The sequence below is a fragment of the Gorilla gorilla genome, chromosome 12, assembly GCF_029281585.2.
Source record: "Gorilla gorilla gorilla isolate KB3781 chromosome 12, NHGRI_mGorGor1-v2.1_pri, whole genome shotgun sequence".
In the NCBI taxonomy this organism is placed as follows: Eukaryota; Metazoa; Chordata; class Mammalia; order Primates; family Hominidae; genus Gorilla; species Gorilla gorilla.
Genome location: NC_073236.2, coordinates 79064227 through 79085834, shown reverse-complemented (window position 1 = coordinate 79085834; position 21608 = coordinate 79064227). Strand labels below are relative to the sequence as shown.

The 21608-nt window shown below is 43.9% G+C and overlaps 1 non-coding gene and 1 pseudogene across 1 annotated transcript; one reads left to right on the top strand and one right to left on the bottom strand.

Annotated features, from left to right (window-relative positions):
- Nucleotides 1-4116: 4116 nt before the first annotated feature.
- LOC115933597 (U6 spliceosomal RNA) lies at nucleotides 4117-4225 on the top strand. Its single transcript, XR_004069469.1, has one exon. It is a non-coding gene; the product is annotated as a U6 spliceosomal RNA (small nuclear RNA).
- Nucleotides 4226-20376: 16151 nt separating this feature from the next.
- LOC101151382 (sodium/potassium-transporting ATPase subunit beta-3-like) lies at nucleotides 20377-21246 on the bottom strand (annotated as a pseudogene).
- Nucleotides 21247-21608: the final 362 nt, after the last annotated feature.

The window sequence follows — 21608 nt, the reverse complement described above, 5'->3', positions numbered from 1 at the left end:
CTGGGTGACAGAGCAAGACTCTGTTTCAAAAAGAAATAATAATAATAATAATAATAATAATAATAGACTCACAGTTCAGCATGACTGGCAAGGCCTCAGGAAATTTACAGTCATGGTGGAAGGGGAAGCAAATATGTCTTTCTTCACATGGCGGCAGGAGAGAAAACAAATGCCCAGCAAAGGGGGAAGCCCCTTATAAAAACACCAGATCTCGTGAGAACTAACTCACTATGGCAAGAACAGGATGGGAGAAACCACCCCCATGATTCAATTACCTCCCAATGGGTCCCTCCCGTGACTCATGGAGATTATGGGAACTACAGTTCAAAATGAGATTTGGGTGGGGACACAGCCAAACCATATCAAAGGGTATCAGAAAGAAAGTGAGCCGGAGATCACCCACTGGCCTGCAACTGCATCCATCCATGTTTCATTTGCTCTGATTTCCATCACCTGCCTGGCCCCCGAGGCATTTGAGTTTGTGACATATGATACCTTGCTAATCATCTTCATTATGGAATTCTCCACCACTTCAGCCAGACAGTAATGGTTTAATAGCTGAGAGAGAACAATCCTCTTGGACGTAAAGGAATAAAGAAAAGACTTTAGCATTTTCCATCACTGTATGATAAGTCATTTATTTCAAGGTTTCATACATGGAACCTCAAGGCTAAGTGGACAGGGGCCTGGGAGTGGATTTTAGGGGTTTTCATAGGTACTTTTGTTAGAGTAGACAGCGAGTCAGACATGAGTAGGGTAAGAGAGCCCCCCACACAAACACACTCACACACACCAGGAATGTCAGGCAACCATCAGGTGATGGTCAGGTGGTTGTTAAACAGTTTCTCTAAAATTGTTCACAGCCAATACCAGGGAAAGTCTGTGTTCCAATAGATAAAAACACCTGAAACTGGCGATCAGCAGCTTCCCGATAAGATCTTAGGAGTTGGGCAAGTGGGCTCAAGCACGAGCATTAAGAGTCAAAATGACGGATTTTAACATACATGGCCACCTTCTAGGGACATTCGACTGGTAAGGGAAGAACACCTCAAGTGAGCATGCGCACAACTCCAGTAAACATACCATGCGTGCTCACCTCCCAAGTGCTAGCAGGCTTACCGCACATAAGCACAGCCCACCCCAAGGGAAGAATCAGGGGAGAAGGGATGCAAGGCCCCAGAAATATGCCAGCATATAAAACCCCAAGTCAAAAGGTCAAACCACACACTTGCCTTTGAAGTCGCCTGCTTCCCAGTGTACTTTCCTTTCCTTCATTCCTGCTCTAAAGCTTTTTAATAAACTTTCACTCCTGCTCTAAAATTTGCCTCGGTCTCTCCTTCTGCCTTACACCCTTCAGTTAAATTCTTTCTTCTAAGGAGGCAAGAATTGAGGTTGCTGCAGACTTGCACGGATTCGCCACTGGTAACATGTTTTGGTGCTGTGTGACTCGGATACTTTCCAGCACTAACATACTTCCCTTACCAGTCTAACATTCCTAGAGGAAGGTCATGTAGAAGGTCAGATACCAGTTAAACTCCACCGCTTTGTCTCTTTTTTAAATTATTTATTTATTTATTTATTTATTTATTTATTTTTATTATTTATTTATTTTTTTTTGAGACAGTGTGTTGCTCTGTTGCCCAGGCTGGAGTGCAGTGGCAAAATCTCGGCTCACTGCAACCTCCACCTCCTGGGTTCAAGCAATTCTCCTGCCTCAGCCTCCTGAGTAGCTGGGGTTACAGGCATGCACCACCACACCCAGCTAATTTTTTTTGTATTTTTAGTAGAGATAGGGTTTCACCATATTGGCCAGGCTGGTTTCGAACTCCTGACCTTGTGATCCGCCCACCTCGGCCTCCGAAAGTACTGGGATTACAGGTGTGAGCCACCGCGTCCGGCCCATTTTGTCTCTTAATGAGCATGCTTGAACCCAGTTGCCCAACTCCTGAGATCTTACTGGGAAGCTGCTGATCACCAGTTTCAGGTGTTTTTATCTATTGAGAGACTGCCTTTCCCTTGCTCTGGCTGTGACCAATTATTATTTTAGAGATACCATTTAATAACCACCTGACCATCACCTGATTGATGGCTGCCTGACATTCCTAGTGGTGGTTTGAGGAGGGGGGCTCTCCTACCCTGCTCACGTCTGACTCGATACCTACTGTGATGCTTAGGGTTATCTGTTGTGCTGGATGTCTTTGGTGTGTCCACTTGATGCTCTCTCCACCTTACCCACCATGCCCTGTGCCTGGGACTACATCAGCAACAGGCTGACTTGCTCTCTGCCTTCGAGTTGGGTTCAGTTAAAGGTGGGGGCCGCTGGTAGGAGATGGAAGAACAAGGTCAGGGTGCTTGTTTCCCATCAGGGTCACTTCAAACATCTATACTCTGTCAGGTGACCTTGCCCACACAGCTTTCTCTGACTCTGCGTTCCTGTAACCAGTTCTTCTCATGGCCTCTGCAGGCCTAGGAATGGAAACAGAACCTGCTATGACAAGTCTTGAGTGTTGCCCAATCCATTGTGGACATAAACCTCACAGCAATAACTTCATAGAGTCCCCTTTTAAACTCTCCTTAAATATCTTCATTTGGCAATGCCATCTATTTCCTAGCACTCTACCTGATGAATATATATGTGCTTTTCACATAACTCCCTTTTGAACCTAACATCTGGGTAAAGTACAATTCTCTGTACCAAGAGCCAAGGTCAATAAGAATAGTAGTTTCAAACTTCAGTCTGAAAACTCTCAAGTGTGCAAAAAATACAACTTCTTCTACTTTTCTTTTCTTTTTTTTTTTTTTTTTTTTTTTTGAGACAGAGTCTCGCTCTGTTGCCCAGGCTGGAATGCAGTGGCACAGTCTTGGCATCTGGGGTCACTGTAACCTCTGCCTCCTAGGATCAAACAATTCTCCTGCCTCAGCCTCCCGAGTAGCTGGGACTATAGGTGCACGCTGCCATGCCCGGCTAATCTTTTTGTATTTTAGTAGAAACAGGGTTTCATCATGTTGCCCAGGATGATCTCGAACTCCTGAGCTAAGGTAAACCGCCCACTTCAGCCTCCCAAAGTGCTGGAATTACAGGCCTGAGCCACCGCACCTGGACCAACTTTTTCTACTTTTCTATAACCCAACTTAATTTCTCTTTCAGCCCCAATCCTCCAGGGTGGTAGAAACGTAAGTTAAAGCAGCACAGGTAGCTCCCTGACAATTAAAATACAATTAATAGCTGGGCACGGTGGCTCACGCCTGTAAACCCAGCACTTTGGGAGGCCAAAGCAGGCGGATCACCTGAGGTCAGGAGTTCAAGACCAGCCTGACACACATGGAGAAACCCTGTCTACTAAAAATACAAAATAAGCCAGGCATGGTGGCACATGCCTGTAATCCCAGCTACTTGGGAGGCTGAGGCAGGAGAATCACTTGAACCCGGGAGGCAGAGGTTGTGGTGAGCCGAGATCGCACCATTGCACTCCAGCCTCCTGGGCAACAAGAGTGAAACTCTGTCTCAAAATAAATAAATAAATAAATAAATAAATAAATAAATAAATAAATAAATAAAAATTTAAAAAATTAATAAGAAATTAAAATAAAAAAATACAATTCATAGGCATGAGAATAGAATGGGCCAGGCACGGTGGCTCACACCTATAATCCCAGCACTTTGGGAGGCCAAGGCAAGCGGATCACAAGGTCAGGAGATCGAGACCATCCTGGCTAACACGGTGAAACCCCGTCTCTACTAAAAATACAAAAAATTAGCCAGACGTGGTGGCGGGCGCCTGTAATCCCAGCTGCTTGGAAGGCTGAGGCAGAATGCCGTGAACCCAGGAGGCGGAGCTTGCAGTGAGCCAAGATCGCGCAGAGTGAGACTCCATCTCAAAAAAAAATAAAAAATAAGAATAGAATGACACACTGGGAACTTAGGAGCCAAGAGGAGGGACACCTAACCCAACCTCAAGGGAGAAAAAAAAGAAATGTCAGGGAACTTCCTGGAGAGTGTGATGTGTTTGAGATGAGACAAAACAATGAATCAAGTTAGCCAGACGAAGAAAGGAAATGGCATGCTAGTACAGGCAACAGCCTGAACAAAGGCACAGAGGCAAGAAATAGCACAACGTGTAGGAGACTTTAGCAGCACATATACTAAAATTGGAACAATACAGAGAAAATTAGCGTGCCCCTACACAAAGATGACATGTAAATTCGTGAAGCATTCCAAAGCAAACAAATAATAAAAATATTTTTAAAAAAATAAATTCAGGCCGGGTGCGGAGGCTCACACCTGTAATCCCAACATTTTGGGAGGCTGAGGTGGGCAGATCACCTGAAGTCAGGAGTTTGAGACCAGCCTGACCAACATGGAGAAACCCCATCTCTACTAAAAATACAAAATTAGCGGGCTATGGTGGCACATGCCTGTAATCCCAGCTACTTGGGAGGCTGAGGCAGGAGAACGGCTTGAACCTGGGAGACAGAGGTTGCAGTGAGCTGAGATCGCGCCACTGCACTCCAGCCTGGGCAACAAGAGCGAAACTCCATCTCAAAAATAAATAACTAAATAATAAAATAAAATAAAATAAAATAAAATAAATTCAGGGCCCAGCGCAGTGGCTCACACCTGTATTCCCAGCACTTTGGGAGGCCAAGGCAGGTGGATCACTTGAGGCCAGGAGTTCGAGAGGAGCCTGGCCAACATGATGAAACCTCACCTCTACTAAAAAATACAAAAATTAGCCAGGCGTGGTGGTGCATACCTGTAATCCCAGCTACTTGGGAGGATGAGGCAGGGAGAATTGCTTGAACCCAGGAGGCAGACGTTGCAGTGAGCCAAGATCATGCCACTGAACTCCAGCCTGGGCAACAGAGCGAGATATTTCTCTAAAAATAAAAATAAATAATAAATAAATAAATTCGGGCTTGGCATAGTGGCTCACGCCTGTAATCCCAGCACTTTGGGAGACCGAGGTGGGAGGATCACTTGAGGTCAGGAGTTTGAGACCAGCCTGGCCAACATGGCGACACCCCATCTCCACTAAAAGTACAAAAATTAGCTGGGTATGGTGGCGGGCACCTATAATCCCAGCTCCCTGGGAGGCTGAGACATAAGAATTTCTTGAACCTTGGAGGCAGAGGTTGCAGTGAGCCGAGATCATGCCACTGAACTCCAGCCTGGGCAACAGAGTGAGACTCCAACTCAAAAAAAAAAAAAAGTTCAGTGTTGTGGGAGTATAAGGTTCAAGCAGGGAGAGGTGAGAGGCAAGGACTCTGTTTATAACAGGGGAAGGACTTTGAACTCTGTCTTACAGGTTAGTGGTCTACAAGGAGGGGTAATACACACCCTATGTACAGAAGAAAGTTCACTGGAATACAGGAAGAAAATGTTACAACTTCTATCTTGTGCTTTAACTTAAAAAAATTTTATGTGTGTTTTGTCAGGTATTTGTCCCCTCCAAAACTTGTGTTAGGATTTAATCCCTGCCAGAGATGGCAGCTCATTCCTGTTATCCCAGCATTTTGGGAAGCCAAGGCAGGAGGACTGCTTGAGCCTAGGAGTTTAAGAATAGCCTGGGCAACATAGTGAGACCCCATCTTAGAAAAAGAAAAAGAAGAAATGTAATCCCCAATGTGGCAATATTAAGAGATGGGCCTTTAAAAGATGATGACTTACTGGGCTCGATGGCTCACGCCTGTATTCCTAGCGCTTTGTGAGGCCGAGGCAGGTGGATCACCTGAGGTCAGGAGGTCAAGACCAGCCTTGCCAAAATGGCGAAACCCCGTCTCTACTAAAAATACAAAAATTAGCCAGGCATGGTGGTGCATGCCTGTAATCCCAGCTACTGGGAAGGCTGAGGCGGGAGGATCACTTCAGCCTGGGAGGTGGAGGTTGCAGTGAACAGAGATTGTGCCACTGCACTCCAGCCTGGGTGACAGAGTGAGATCCTGTCTCAAAAAAAAAAAAATCCTTTTCTTTACAAATTACCCACCTTCAGGTATTCTGTTATAAGCAACATAAAACAGACTAAGATAATATATTAATAATACCCTACTGCAGACACATAATATATTACTGCAGTAGGGTATTACCGCAGTATATTATTTTATATTATATAATAAACAAATACATTAGGCATATATTAAAATGAGTTAAGCCAGAATCAGCCAATTGACTTCGTTTTGACCAAGGGCTTGCTATAAACATCATTTCTGATGTCCCTAAATCTGAGTAATTCTATGAAAGAATAGCTTACTATCTTTTTTTTTTTTTTTTTTTTTTTGTGAGATGGATTCTCACTCTGTCGCCCAGGCTAGAGAGTGCAGTGGCACAATGGTTTGTTTATGGTATAATATGCCATAACCAAGTGGGATTTATTCTACGTATGCAAGGCTGGTTCAATATTTCAAAAAATAATCAGTGTAATCCACCACATCCATAAGCTAAAGAAAAATCATATAATCATATCAATTGAAGAAAAAGGATTCAGCAAAATGTTCCAGCTACTACAGAGGCTAAGGCAGGAGGACTGCTTGAGCCCAGGAAATTGAAACTTCAGTGAGCTATGATCACACCACTGCACTCCAGCCTGGGTGACAGAGTAAGACCCTGTCTCAAAATAAAATAAGATAAAATAAAATTAAAAAGTCTCAGCACACCAGGAATGAAAGGAATTCCCCAACTTGATAAAGAGCATTGTTCCATGGCCAGCAGATCTATGTAAATCTGCCCCAAAGTCTGAGGAAGCTGAGAGGCTGAAGAAAGAGGCAGACAAATCCAGCTTCTTAGAAAAAACATTAATACAGACTTACTAACATAAATTATGTCTGTGTCTCAGGTTGCAGTGATGACAAGATGCTGAATGCTGCACCCTTACTCCCGAGACTCAGGGCATTTTTTTTTTTTTTTTTTTCTGAGACGGAGTCTCGCTCTGTCACCCAGGCTTGAGTGCAGTGGCACAATCTCAGCTCACTGCAACCTCTGCCTCCCGGGTTCAAGCAATTCTCCTGCCTCAGCCTCCTGAGTAGCTAGGATCATAGGCGTGTGCCACCATGCCCGGCTAATTTTCTTTTTTCTTTTTTTTTTTTTTTTTGAGATGGAGCTTCGCTCTTGTTGCCCATGTTGAAATGCAATGGGGTGATCTCAGCTCACCGCAACCTCCACCTCCCGGGTTCAAGTGATTCTCCTGCCTCAGCCTCCTGAGTAGTTGGGCTTACAGGCATGCACCACCATGCCCAGCTAATTTTTTTGTATTTTTAGTTGAGACAGGGCTTCTCATGTTGGTCAAGCTGGTCTCAAACTCCCGACCTCAGGTGATCCACCTGCCTCGGCCTCCCAAAGTGCTGGGATTACAGACGTGAGCCACCACACCTGGCAATTTTTGTATTTTTAGTAGAAATGGAGCTTCACCATGTTGGCCAGGCTGATCTCAAACCCCTGACCTCAGGTGATCTGGCAGCCTTGGCCTCCCAAAGTGCTAGGATTACAGGCGTGAGCCACCATGCCCGGCCGACTCAGGGCTTTTATATCATATGGGAGGGGTGGTTCAGAAGGGATGTGTAGGACAACTGAAGTACCATAACATCAAAGTTGTTTGATCTAAGGGCAGAATTTATGGTATGTACCTGCTCTTACAAAAGGAACAATAGATAAACTGGAAACTTTCCAGAACATGGATTAATCAAAAGCCAACATGGTAGATTTGTTTCCAAAATGAATGTAGGCTTACAAAAAAATCCTTACAACTAACATCATACTTTTAATGGTGAAAGACTGAATGTTTTCCCGCTAAAATAGGATGTCCTCTCACAACTCTCATTCAACATAGTACTGAAAGTGCAATAAGAAAAAAAAGAAAAGAAAAGAAAGAGAGGGAGAAAGAAAGAAAGAAAGAAAGAAGTAAGTAAGTATAAAACTGTCCCAATTTGCAGATGATATGATTGTCTATCCAGAAAATTCCAAGGAATCTGCCAAAGAAATTCCTAGAACCAATAAATGGGTCACAGATGCAAAACCAACACAGAAAAATCAATTGCATTTCTATATGTTAATAATAAACATGTGGAAACTGAAATTAAAAACACAATACTATATACAATCACTCCAAAGAAAATTAAATACTTAGGTATAAACTTATAAAACATGTACAGGGCTGTGCTCAGTGGCTCACACCTGTAATCTCAGCTGTTTTGGAGGCCAAGACCTGTGGATCACTTGAGATCATGAGTGCAAGACCAGCCTGGCTATAGTAAAACTCCATCTCTACTAAAAATAAGCCAGGAGTGGTGGCACATACCCGTATTCCCTGCTACTTGGGTGGCTGAGGCAGAAGAATCACTTGAACCCAGGAAGCAGAGTAGCTGCAGCGAGCCCAGATCATGCCTCTGAACTCCAGCCTGGGCAACAGAGTGAGACTCTGTCCCAAAAAAGTATATAAATAGATAAAATAAAACAGTACAGGATCTGTATCCTACAAATTACAAAATGCTGTTGAAGAAATTCTGAAAGACCTAAATAAATGGAGAGACATACCACGTTCATGGATTGGAAGATTCAAAATAACAAAGATGTTAGTTCCCTCCAAAATTTATCCACAGGTTTTATGCAATTCCTATAATAATCCTAAAAAGGTTTCTTGCAGACATAGACAAGCTTATTCTAACATTTATATGGAAAGGCACAGGTCCTAGAATAGCTCAAACAATCTTGAAAAAGAAGAAACAGAAAAGAATCACTCTACCAAATATTAAGTCTTACTATTTAGCTGCAGTAATCAAATGAGTGATATTGGTGAAGGAACAGAGAACCCAGAAATAGACCGACACAAATGTGGCAAATTGATTTTTGACAACAGTATGAAAGCAATTCAATGAGGAAGGATAGCCTTTTTAACAAATGATGCTGGAGCATTGAACATGCATAGGCAAAAAAAATGAACCTCAACCTAAACGTCATATCTTCTATAAAATTTCACAAAAATAAATCATAGACTTAAATGTAAAATGTAAAACTATAAAGCTTTTAGAAAAAAATAAGAGAAAGTCTTTGGGATCTCAGGCTAGACAAAGGATTCTTACACTTAACACCAAAAGCATGATGGAAAAATTGACAACTTGGCCCTCATCAAAATTAAAATATTTTTTGCTTTATAAAAGACTCTGTTAAGAGAATATAAGTAAAAGCTACAGACTGTAGGGGGAAATATTGGCAAAGTTTACATCAGACAAAGGACTAATATCTAAAATATATTTTTAAAAACCCCTCAAAACTCAACAGTAAAAGTACAAACCAATTACGTGGGCTCAAGATATAAACAGACATTTCATCAAAGAAACTATTCAGAAGGCAAAAAGGCACATGAATAGATGTCCAACACCACTGGCCATTAAACATACACAAATTAAAACCACAGTGGAATATCACTTCATATCTATCAGAATGGCCAAAATAAAATATAGTGACATCGCCAAATGCTGGTGAGGATTTTGAGAAACTACATCATTCATACACTGCTGGTGGGTATGTAAAATAATACAACCACTCTGGAAAACAGTCTGAAAAAAAATTTTTTTTTAATTAGAGATGGGGGTCTCACTATCTTGACCACACTGGTCTTCAATTCCTGACCTCAAGCAATCCTCCCATCTTGGCCTCCCAAAATGCCAGGATTCAGCTGATTGCAGCGGCTCATGCCTGTAATCCCAGCACTTTGGGAGGCCAAGGCGGTTGGATCACAAGGTCAGGAGATCGAGACCAGCCTGGCCAACATGGTGAAACCCCGTGTCTACTAAAAATACAATAAATTAGCTGGGCGTGGTGGCATGCGCCTGTAGTCCCAGCTACTCGGGAGGCTGAGGCAGGAGACTTGCTTGAACCCAGGAGGCAGAGGTTGCAGTGAGCCGAGATCATGCCACTCACATTCCAGCCTGGGTGACAGAGCAAGACTCTGTCTTAACCAAAAAAAAAGAAATCCAAGATTAAAGTCATGAGCCACCACACCAGACAAGCTTTTTTTTTTTTTTTTTTTTTTTCTCTTGAGATTAAGTCTCCCTCTGTTGCCCAGGCTCGAGTGAAGTGGAGTGACCTCAGCTCACTGCAACCTCTGCCACACTGGGTCAAACAATTCTCCTGCCTCAGCCTCCCAAGTAGCTGGAACAACCTGCGTGTGCCACCATGCAATTTCTTGCCGGCCTGCAACAAACAATTTTTTCCATAACAACATGCAGCTACCATTTGACCCAGCAACTAACTGCCCTCCCCTCCTGGAATTTTTTTTTTTTTTTTTTTTTTTTTTTTTGAGATGCAGTCTGGAGCGGCTTCTTAGGCTCAAGTCCAGTGGCACGATCTCAGCTCAATGCAACCTCCGCCTCCGGGGTTCAAGTGATTCTAGAACCTCAGCCTCTCAAGTAGCTGGGATTATAGACGCGCACCACCACGCCCGGCTAATTTTTGTATTTTCAGTAGAAACAGGGTTTCACCATGTTGGTCAGACTGGTCTTGAACTCCTGACCTCAAATGATCTACTCTGCCTCCCAAAGTGCTGGGATTACAGGTGTGAGCCACCACGCCAGCCCCTCCTGAACTTTTACCCCAGAGAAAAGAAAACAAATGTTCTGACGAGATGGCTCACACCTATAATCCTAGCACTTTGGGAGGCCGAGGCGGCAGGATTGAGCCCAGGAATTTAAGATCACCCTAGACAATATGGTGACATCTTGTCTCTACACAAAACACATACAATTAGCCCGGCATGGTGTTGTGTGCCTGGCTGAGGCAGTAAGGGTTACTTGAGCCCAGGAGGTTGAGGCTGCAGTAAATTGTGATCATCCCATTGCACTCCAGCCTGGCTAACAGAGCCAGACCCTGTCTCAAAAAAACAAAAAGACAGCACTCTGGGAGGCTGAGGCAGCCAGATCACTTGAGGTCAGGAGTTTGAGACCAGACTGGCCAATATGGCGAAACCCCGCCTCTACCAAAAATAAAAAATTAGCTGGGCATGGTGGTGGGCGCCTATAATCCTAGCTACTCAGGAGGCTGATGCAACAGGATGACTTGAGCCCAGGAGTTCGAGACCGGCCTGGGCATCATGGCAAAACCCCGTCTCTACAAAAAATACAAAAATTTGCTGGGGGTCATGGCCTGTGCCTGTAGTCACAGCTACGTGGGAGCCTGAGGTGGGAGAATCACTTTGAGCCCCGAAAGTTGAGTCTACAGTGAGCTATGATTGCACCACTGCACTCCAGCCTGGGCAATAAGAGTGAGACCCTGTGAAAGAAAGAAGGAAAGAAAGAGAGAAAGAGAGAAAGAGAGGAAGAGAGGAAGAGAGAGAGAAAGAGAGAGGGAGGGAGGGAGGAAGGAAGGAAGGAAGGAAGGAAAAGAAAAAATTAGGCCCGGCGCGGTGGCTCATGACTGTAATCTGAGCACTTTGGGAAGCCGAGGTGGGTGGATTACTTGAGGCCAGGAGTTTGAGACCAGCCAGGCCAACATGGTGAAACCCTGTCTCTGCTAGAAATACAAAAAATTTTCTAGGTGTGGCAGTACACACCTGTAATCCCAGCTACTCGGGAGGCTGAGACAGGACAATCACTTGAATCCAGGAGGTGGAGGTTGCAGTGAGCTGAGATCCTGCCACTGTACTCCAGCCTGGGTGACACAGCAAGCCTCTGTCTCAAAAAAAAAATTAAAATTAAAATTAATGATTTGAGGAAAAACCATTCTTTTTACTATTCTTGCAACTTTTCTTATAAGCCTGAAATTATTTCCAAAAAAAGGAAAAAGAAAAAAGTAAGAGCAGAGCTTAAAAGTTTGAACTTGAGAGAGGCAGTGTCAGAGGCATTTGAACCAGAGCGACTCCATGTTGAATTGTGGCTGGGTAAAATAAGGCTGAGTCAGCCAGGAAAGGTGGCTCACGCCTGTAATCCCAGCATTTTGGGAGGCCAAGGCAGGTGGATCACCTGAGGCCAGGAGTTCGAGACCAGCCTGACCAAAATGGCAAAACCCCGTCTCTACTAAAAATATAAAAATTAGCCAGGCTTGGTGGTGGGCACCTGTAATCCCAACTACTCAGGAGGCTGAGGCAGGAGAATCCCTTGAACCCAGGAGACAGAGGTTGCAGTGAGCCGAGATTGCGCCATTGAACTCCAGCTTGGGCGACAGAGTGAGACTTTGTCTTGAAAAAAAATAAATAAAGAAGGTTGAGACCTGCTGGACTGCATTCCCAGGTGGTTCACAGTCACAGGATGAGATAGGAGGTCAGCACAAGATACAGGTCACAAAGACCTTGCTGATAAAAGGATGCAATAAAGAAGCCGGCCAAATCCCACCAAAACCAAGATGGTGATGAAAGTGACCTCTGGTGGTCCTCACTGCTCATTACCTTTAATTATAATTATAATGCATTAGCATGCTAAAAGACTCCCACCAGCGCCATCACAGTTTACAAATGCCTTGGCAACATCAGGAAGTTAGTCTATATGGTCTAAAAGGGGAGGAACCTTCAGTTCCAGGAATTGCCCACCCCCTCCCTGAACACTGATGAATAATCCACCCCTTGTTTAGCATATGATCAAGAAATAACCATAAAAACAGTCAACAAGCAGGCCTCAGGGCTGCTCTGCCTATGGAGTAGCCATTCTTTTGTTTATTTACTTCTCTAATAAACTTGCTTCCATTTTGCTCTGTGGACTCACCCCAGTTCTTTCTTGCCCAAGATTCAAGAACCCTCTCTTGAAATCTGGGGTCTGGATCAGGACCCCTTTCTGGTAACAGGAGGAGTATGACTGCCAGGGTCATGTGCGATGGCTCACACCTATAATCCCAATACTCTGGGAGGTCCAGGCAGGAGGATCACTTGAGCCCAGGAGTTCAAGACCAGCCTAGGCAACATGGCAAACCCTGTCTCTCCAAAACGTCAGGTGTGGTGGCGTGCACCTGTATTCCCAGCTATTCAGGAGGCTGAGGTAGGAGAATCTTTAGCCTGGGAGGTCAAGGCCACAGTGAGCTGAGATCGAGCCACTGCACTCCAGACTGGGCGATAAGGGACAGACCCTGTTTTGAAGAAAAAGAATGACTCTCTTAAGTGACTAGGGATCCCAGCTGAAAGTGAGAATATAAAATTTCATATCTTAAAGTATACATTAAATATGATTTCTTTTTTTTCTTTTTCTTTTTTTTTCTTCTTTGAGACAGAGTATCAGTGTGTTGCTCAGGCTAGAACAGAGATCTTGGCTTACTGCAACCTCCACCTCCCAGGTTCAAGCGAGTCTCCTGCCTCAGCCTCCCAGGTAGCTGGAACTAAAGGCGCACACCACCACGCCTGGCTAATTTTTGTACTTTTAGTAGAGACAGGGATTCACCATGTTGGCCAGGCTGGTCTCAAACTCCTGACCTCAAGTGATCTGCCCACCTCGGCCTCCCAAAGTGCTGGGATTACAGGTGTGAGCCAGCAGGCCCGGCATTAAATATGATTTCATAAATTTAATGTGAAAGAGGATTGCATATTAATATTGCATAAATTTATTAAGGTTATCTTGACAATTTCCTTTATTCTTGGCTAAATTCTGAAAGTTGCCTATCTATGGTCAGATGGTTTGGTACAAGAACAAGAACCAGAAACACAGAGTCTCATTCCTGGCTCTAATTTCACAGAGAACCACAAAACCCTTAATTTCTTCAATGTTTGCCTTTTCATTTACAAAGTATCACTGATAATTATAATCTGCAAAGTACTTTCCTCAGGAGAGAGTCATGATTTGAGTGCAATTAACTGCTAATTTTTCAAACATAAAATTCTATTTGGTTTTCACCTAATAGTAGAAACACAGTGTCCAAACTAATTGTTTCCTAAAAGTGATTATTTCCTTAGAGTCATCAATTCATTTTGAGGTGACTTCATGAAATGGTGATTAAATTGAAACTAATTCAGATAAATATAATATCATTTAACATTAGTCATCACAACAGCTCAACATTCTCTTAATAGGAAGGTTGTACATCATGGAGGTGGGGAGAAATATAAACAACAAAAAGACATGTCAATTCTTACATAAAACTCTAGTTTCAATAGTTATTGATACAGGTGGCTCATGCCTGTAATCCTAGCACTTTGGGAGGCCGAGGTGGACAGATCACCTGGGGTTAGGGGTTTGAGACCAGCCAGGTATGTGACACACGCTTGTAATCCCAGCTACTCAGGAGGCTGAGGCAGGAGAATCGCTTGAACCCAGGAGGCAGAGGTTGCAGTGAGCCGAGATGACACCACTGCACTCCAGCCTGGGGGACAGATTGAGACTCCGTCTAAAAAAAAAAAATTATTGGTATCCATTCCTCCTGTAAGTTTTCTCAGAAAACAGCCAAGGTAATTATATAATTATATATAGTCTGACACCTCTACTATGCTCTGCAAAATAAAAAAACCAAAACAAACAAAAAAAAGAATTATATATAGTCCCAGCATTAAACTAATGAATTCATGACAACGAATACCACTGGAAATAACAAGATTCTGCCTTGGGATGTTAGTGTTAGACTTTAACGTTGAAGACAAGACTTGGAGCTATACTTTATATATTTATTTATTTATTTATCTAGAGATGGAGTCTTACTCCGTTGCCCAGGCTGGAATGCAGTGGCACCATCTAGGCTCACTGCAACCTCCACCCCCTGGGTTCAAGCAATTCTCCTGCCTCAGCCACCCAAGTAGCTGGGACTACAGTTGCACACCACCATGCCCAAGTAATTTTTGTATGTTTAGTAGAGACAGGGTTTCACCATGTTGGCCAGACTGATCTCGAACTCCTGACCTCAGGTGATCCACCCGCCTCACCCAAAGTACTGGGATTACAGGCATGAGCCACTGCGCCCGGCCAGAGACATATTTTCATCTAAATGGGACCGACTAGGGGTGTCCAGGTAGACACTGTGTCCAAACAAGATGCTCTTGCTTGCTCATTGGTAAGCCCTTTTCCCCACCTCTTCAGGATGTCTCTCAGATCTCAGATTGTTCTTTAGTAACTAGAAGATGAGACAGAAAAAACAATTCACATATTCATCATCTCTCCTCACAGAGAAACAATGACTTTTATAATACAGTAATTTTTTAAATGTTATCCCCCTTCCTATTTTAATATGAGTCTTTAGTTTAAATAGGCAGACTCGGCCGGGCGTGGTGGCTCACACCTGTAGTCCCAGCACTTTGGGAGGCCGAGGTGGGCGGATCACGAAGTCAGGAGATCGAGACCGTCCTGGCTAACATGGTGAAACCCTGTCTCTACTAAAAATACAAAAAATTAGCCAGGCACGATGGCGGGCAACTGTAGTCCCAGCTACTCGGGAGGCTGAGGCAGGAGAATGGCATGAACCTGGGAGGCGGAGCTTGCAGTGAGCCGAGATTGTGCCACTGCACTCCAGCCTGGGTGACACAGCCAGACTCCTCTCAAAAAATAAAAAATATAAAAAATAGGCAGACTCATAAAATGATAATAGTAATAAAATCATGAAATATACCTGTAGTAGCAGAAATGAAAGAAGCTAATGCTTAGAACATACCTGGATAAAATTCTACAGTCACTGTGCTGAGTTGAGGAGCAATAGCTAATAAACTCTTTGGATTTTTTGAGACAACTTTTGTTGGAGTGTAATATATATACAGAAAAGTATACAAATCCTAAATATAGAGATCAATAAATAATAAAAAGGTGTCTACATCTATGGAAACAACAGTCAGGTCAAGAAATAGTAGAAATAGTAATCAGGCCAAAGCAGGATGATTACTTGAGCCCAGGATTTCAAGACCAGCCTGGGCAACACAGGGAGACCACATATCTACAAAAAATTATTTTTAAAAAAATCAGGCATGGTGGTTTATGCCTGTAATCTCAATACAGGGAGGCTGAGGTGGGAGGATTGCTTGAGCTCAGGAGTTTGAGACCACCCAGGGCAACAGAGTGAGACCCCATCTCCACAAAAAATAAATTTAAAACAATTAACTGGTCATGGTGGCATGTGTCTGTAGTCTCAGCTACTCGGGAGGCTATGGCAGGAGGCTCACTTGAACCGAGGAACTAGAGGCTGCAGTAAGCTGTGTTCATGCCATTGCACTCCAGCCTGGGCAACAGAGTGAGATCTTGTTTCTAAATAAATAATAAAAAATCATAAAGACAAAAAGTGAAACTGATTGCTAGGGGTTAGCAGGAAGGGGCAATGGTAATTATTATTTAATGGGTGACAGAGTAAGACTGTCTTTAAAAAATAGAAGGAAAAAAAGCAATAGTAGTCTATGAAAAAACTAATTCAAGGTACAAATAGATCAGAATAGTAGTTGAGGTTTGGAATTATCATCTGGGAGGGGGACACAGCTACTGGGGGATGAAATATTCCATATCTGGATCTAGGTAATTAATATTCATTATGAATGTTTTCCATATGTGAAAATGCCATACATTTAAGATTTGTACATTTTCTCTGGCTATAATTCAATTAAAAAGTAAAAATTTTTTAAGAATTAGTTTTGCCTGCTTTTGAAGTATATGTAAACGGACTCATATTCGTGTGTTCTTTTGTGTCTTACTCAACATTACGTTTGAGAAATTCATCCACGTGGTTGTATATAGTTGCAGTTCATTCATTTTTATTGCCAGTAGTGTTCAGTTGTATAAATATGCCACATTTTACTTATCCATTCTATTTTTGGGTTGTATCCAGTTTGGGGCTGATGTGAATTATATTCCTGTATATGTCTTTTGGTGCATCTGTGTGCATATTTCTGCAGGACATATATTTAGTAGTAAAATTGCTGTGTCTTAGTGTATGTGTGTGTTCAATTGAGTGTACTAACAGCTTTCCAAAGTGATCATACCAATTTATTTATTTTTTTTTCTTTACAGATGGGGTCTCGCTCTGTCACCCAGGCTGGAGTACAGTGGCATGATCATAGCTTACTGCAACTTTGACCTCCTGGGTTCAAGCAGTCTGGGCACCTCAGCTGGGATCTCAGCTCACTGCAAGCTTGGCCTTTCGGGTTCAAATGATTCTTGTGCTTCAACCTCCCAAGTAGCTGGGATTACAGACCTGCACCACCGCACCCAACTAATTTTTGTATTTTTAGTACAGATGAGGTTTCACCATGTTGGTCAGGCTAGTCTTGTACTTCTGACCTCAAGTATCCAGCTGCCTTGGCCTCCCAACGTGCTGGGATTACAGGCGTGTGCCACCCCACCTAGCCCCTCTGTTTATACATTTGAGTAAATTGCAGACATGATGCCACTTTACCTCTAAATAACTTTGTAAAAACAATGATATTCCCTTATATAATCACAATACAGTTATGAAAATCATGGAATTAACACTGATACAGTACTATAATCTGTGTACCTTATTTAAATTTCATTAGTTATCTCACTAATGTCCCCTGTAGCAAAATAAAAAAAGTTTTTTAAAACCTTGGTCCAGAATTCAATCCAGCATCCCATATTGCACTTAGTTGTCATGCGTCAAAAGAAAAACCAAGCCGGGTACAATGATGTGAGGTGGGAGGATTGCTTGAGGCCAGGAATTCAAGACCAGCCTGGGTGACAGGTGGAGACCCCATTTCTACAAAAAAGAAAAACCGTTATTTTTTTGGCCTTTAATCTCACAATCAACAGAGAAGACTTCTGAGACCCTTGGCCACCAAAATGTGTGGGGATTTTATCCCACTAAGCAATCCTTCAGTGGATTCTCCATCAGGGTGTCACATAATTCAGTTCAATTCTGAGCCATACACTGCATGCCTGTACCAAAATATCTCATGTACTCCAGAAATACATACACCTACTATGTACCCACAAGAATGATAAGTAAATGAATGAATGAGTGAATGAAAATTCTGACGCTATCCTTAGGCCACTGGTACCTCTGACTGGCTAGAAACCAGGGTTCCTGCGACCTCCTCCTTGGGTTTCACTAATTTGCTAAGACAGTTCACAGAACTCAGGGAAACACATTGCCAGTTTATTATAAAAGATATCATAGGCCGGGCATGGCGGCTCATACCTGTAGTCCTGTTATCAGTTGAGGGTGTCCAGGTTCTTGGCGTCTTGAACAAAGAATTGGACAAAATGCACAAACAAAGCAAGTAAAGAATGAAGCAACAAAAGCAGAGATTTCTCGAAAACGAAAGTATACTCCAGACGGTGAAAGCAGGCCTGAGCATAGGGGGTCAAGAGCCTCGTTACAGAATTTTCTGGGGTTTAAATACCTTCTAGAGGTTTCCATTGGTTACTTGACGTACACCCTATGTAAATGAAGAGAATGAAGTAAAGTTACAAAATCATTTACTCACTGTACAGCCTATGTAAATGAGAAGGATATTTCCTGTCATAGATGAGATGTTTCCATTTGATTTAGTTCTCGGAAGTCCTTAGGTTCCCTGCCTTCAGGTCCTATTATCCTGCCTAATCCTAGCAGTTTGGGAGGCCAAGGCAGGTGGATTACTGAGGCCAGGAGTTGGACACCAGTCTGGCCAACGTGGTGAAATCCCTTCTCTACTAAAAATACAAAAATTTTTTGTACGTCCGCCATGAGACGGGCATGGTGGCTCACACCTGTAATCCCAGCTACTTGTAAGGCTGAGGTGGGAGAATCGCTTGAACCTTGGATGTGGGGGTTGCAGTGAGCCAAGATCATGCCACTGCACTCCAGCCTAGGCAACAGATCAAGACTCTTATCTTTTTTTTGAGACAGAGTTTCGCTCTTGTTGCCCAGGCTGGAGTGCAATGGTGCAATCTTGGCTCACCACAACCTCTGCCTTCCAGGTTCAAGGCTTCCAAAGTGCTGGGATTACAGGCGTTTTGTGTTTTGTTTTGTTTTTTTTGAGACAGAGTCCTGCCCTGTCGCCCAGTCTGGGGTGCAATGGCGTGATGCAACCTCCACCTCCTGGGTTCAAGCGATTCTCCTGCCTCTGCCTCCTGAGTAGCTGAGATTACAGGTGCGTGCCACGATGCCCAGATAATTTTTGTATTTTTAGTAGAGACGGGTTTCACCATGTTGGCCAAGCTGGTCTCAAACTTCCAGGCTCAAGTGATATGCCCGCCTTGGCCTCCCAAAGTGCTGGGATTATAGGTGTCAGCCACCACGCCCCGCCTTTTTTTTTTTTTTAAGACAGGGTCTTGGCCGGGCATGGTGGCTCACACCTATAATCCCAGCACTTTGGGAGGCCAAGGCAGGCGAATCATGAGTTTAGGGGTTCGAGACCAGCCTGGCCAACATGGTGAAACCCCGTCTCTACTAAAAATACAAAAATTAGCTGGGCGTGGTGGCAGTCGCCTGTAATCCCAGCTACTCACGAGGCTGAGGCAGAAGAATTGCTTGAACCCGTGAGGCAGAGGTTGCAGTGAGCTGAGATCGCACCACTGCACTCCAGCCAGGGCAACAGAGTGAGACTCCGTCTCAAAAAAAAAAAAAAAAAAAAAGACAGGGTCTTCGCCGGGCACAGTGGCTTGGGCCTGTAATCCCAGCACTTTGGGAGGCCAAGGTGGGTGGATTACATGAGGTCAGGAGTTCAAGGCCAGCCTAGCCACCATGGTGAAACCCCGTCTGTAGAAAAAATACAAAAATTAGCCAGGCGTGGTGGTACGTACCTGTAATCCCAGCTACTTGGGAGGCAGAGGTTGCAGTGAGCCATGATCGTGCCTCTGCAATCCAGCCTGGGCAACAGAGCAAGATTCTGTCTCAAAAAAAAAAAATCATAAGATACAGATGAACATCCAGATGAAGAGATGGATATGGCAAAGTATGGGGGGAGGGGTGTGGTGCTGCCACAACCTCTGGGTGTGCCTCCTTCCCAGCACCTCCGGGTGTTCAGCAGAAAGGAAATTCATCAAATCTTAGTGTTTAAATTTTTTAAAAAATATTTTTCAAATACACTTTTATTGTCTTTTTTTCCTTCCTCACATGCAGAACTTCTCCACATACCACATTTCTTGCAGCTATAAAGTCACTTGATGTTGGCCGGGTACCATTTTATCCCTAAAACTTTGTTGACATCAAAATATGACAGTGTTATAGTCATAAAATATTTAAATAGCACAGCATATTAAGCTTTAGACACTTGGCAATTAAACCACGTAAAAAGAGGACAAGACCCCCATCCTACATGTTTGGAATCAGGTGTTCACCGGTCCCTATCTGGTGACTGTACACTGGTTCAAAGGGCAGCAGAGGCAACAGGCAGTTACTTCAGAGGACATTGAACACTATGATCTGGAAGCACATTATGATGTAACCCAGTGTCATGTACCACACACCTTTCTCCAAGGTGGTCTCATAATTCTAGAATGGAAGGTCCAGCTCATACAAAATGAAGACAGACAAGACAAAATTTACTCTGTGGAGACATCCTACTCATACTATGCACATGCTGTGATTTTGAACATAACTCGTCCCAAAAACTTGTCACAATCATCCTGACTTTTAAGGTTGGCTGATCCATCAATCTTGCACTCAACTGTTACTTCTTTCCCAGTATCGTTATGAGCAAAGCTGACCTGAACAGCAACCAATGGCTGTAGATACCCCACATGCAGTTTTTCCCCATAACATGGGAAATATTTTAAGTCTATAATTCCATTATGAGGATAAACTGCTACATTTGGTATATCTTCATTCTTCGAAACACAATCTATCCTTGGCACTCCTTCAGACTTTAATCCAATTATTCTGTTCATTTTCACAAGAATACAAGGGTTTCTTTGAGAATAGCCGAAATCAAGATCATTCATACCACGGCATGCTTGAAGTAACGAAATGGGAAACTGACATGCAACATAAACTGGACCCTTCTGTTCAAAAAGTGCTCCATCAGGACAGACTGTGAGGTTTTTCTGTTCTTCTAAAGTATATAGTTTTAGAAACTTAAGGTCTTCAGTGTACCCTGCATACGAAATTAGATCAGACCTACTGAATGTATATTCCAATGCAGTCCCTGGTTTTGGAAAAACCATCAGTCCTGGGTTAAGAATCTGGTCACGGTATTTTGGAACCTCATCGTTGAGTCTGAAGCATAACCCACATCGTAAATGAGAAGAGTGCAGCCAGGAACCCATAAAAAATTAGGTAGAAGAGCAAGATCAAACCCCAGCTCTTGGCGGTGCGCCCCAGGAACTCTCCGGTGGTCGGGCTGTAGATGAAGAGCTTCCACTCGGCGAGGCTCTGGTTGAGGGACTTCTCGTTCTTCTTCATCGTGTGCGCGCGGACGGCGAGGGGAGCGGCGGCCGCGGGGACGGAGGCGGCGAGGGCAGCGGGGACGGGGGCGGCGAGGGCAGCGGGGACGGGGGCGGCGAGGGCAGCGGGGACGGAGGCGGCGAGGGCAACGGGGACGGAGGCGGCGAGGGCAGCGGAGGCGCGTCCCGGCTCCGGCGGCGCAGCCCGGCGACGGCAGGGGAGGGTGGGACGGCCGAGAACACCTCCTCGTTAGTGGGAGTACTCGAGCCGTCTGCAGTGTTTAAATTTTTAATAGAGCTAAATTTCTTGCACCCTCAGCCCTTCCAGATGTTGGTGGGTGGGGCTTAAGTTCCAATCCTCTAATCACCTGGACTTTCTGGTTACTAGCCCCATCCTGAAGCTATCTACGGGCCCCGCC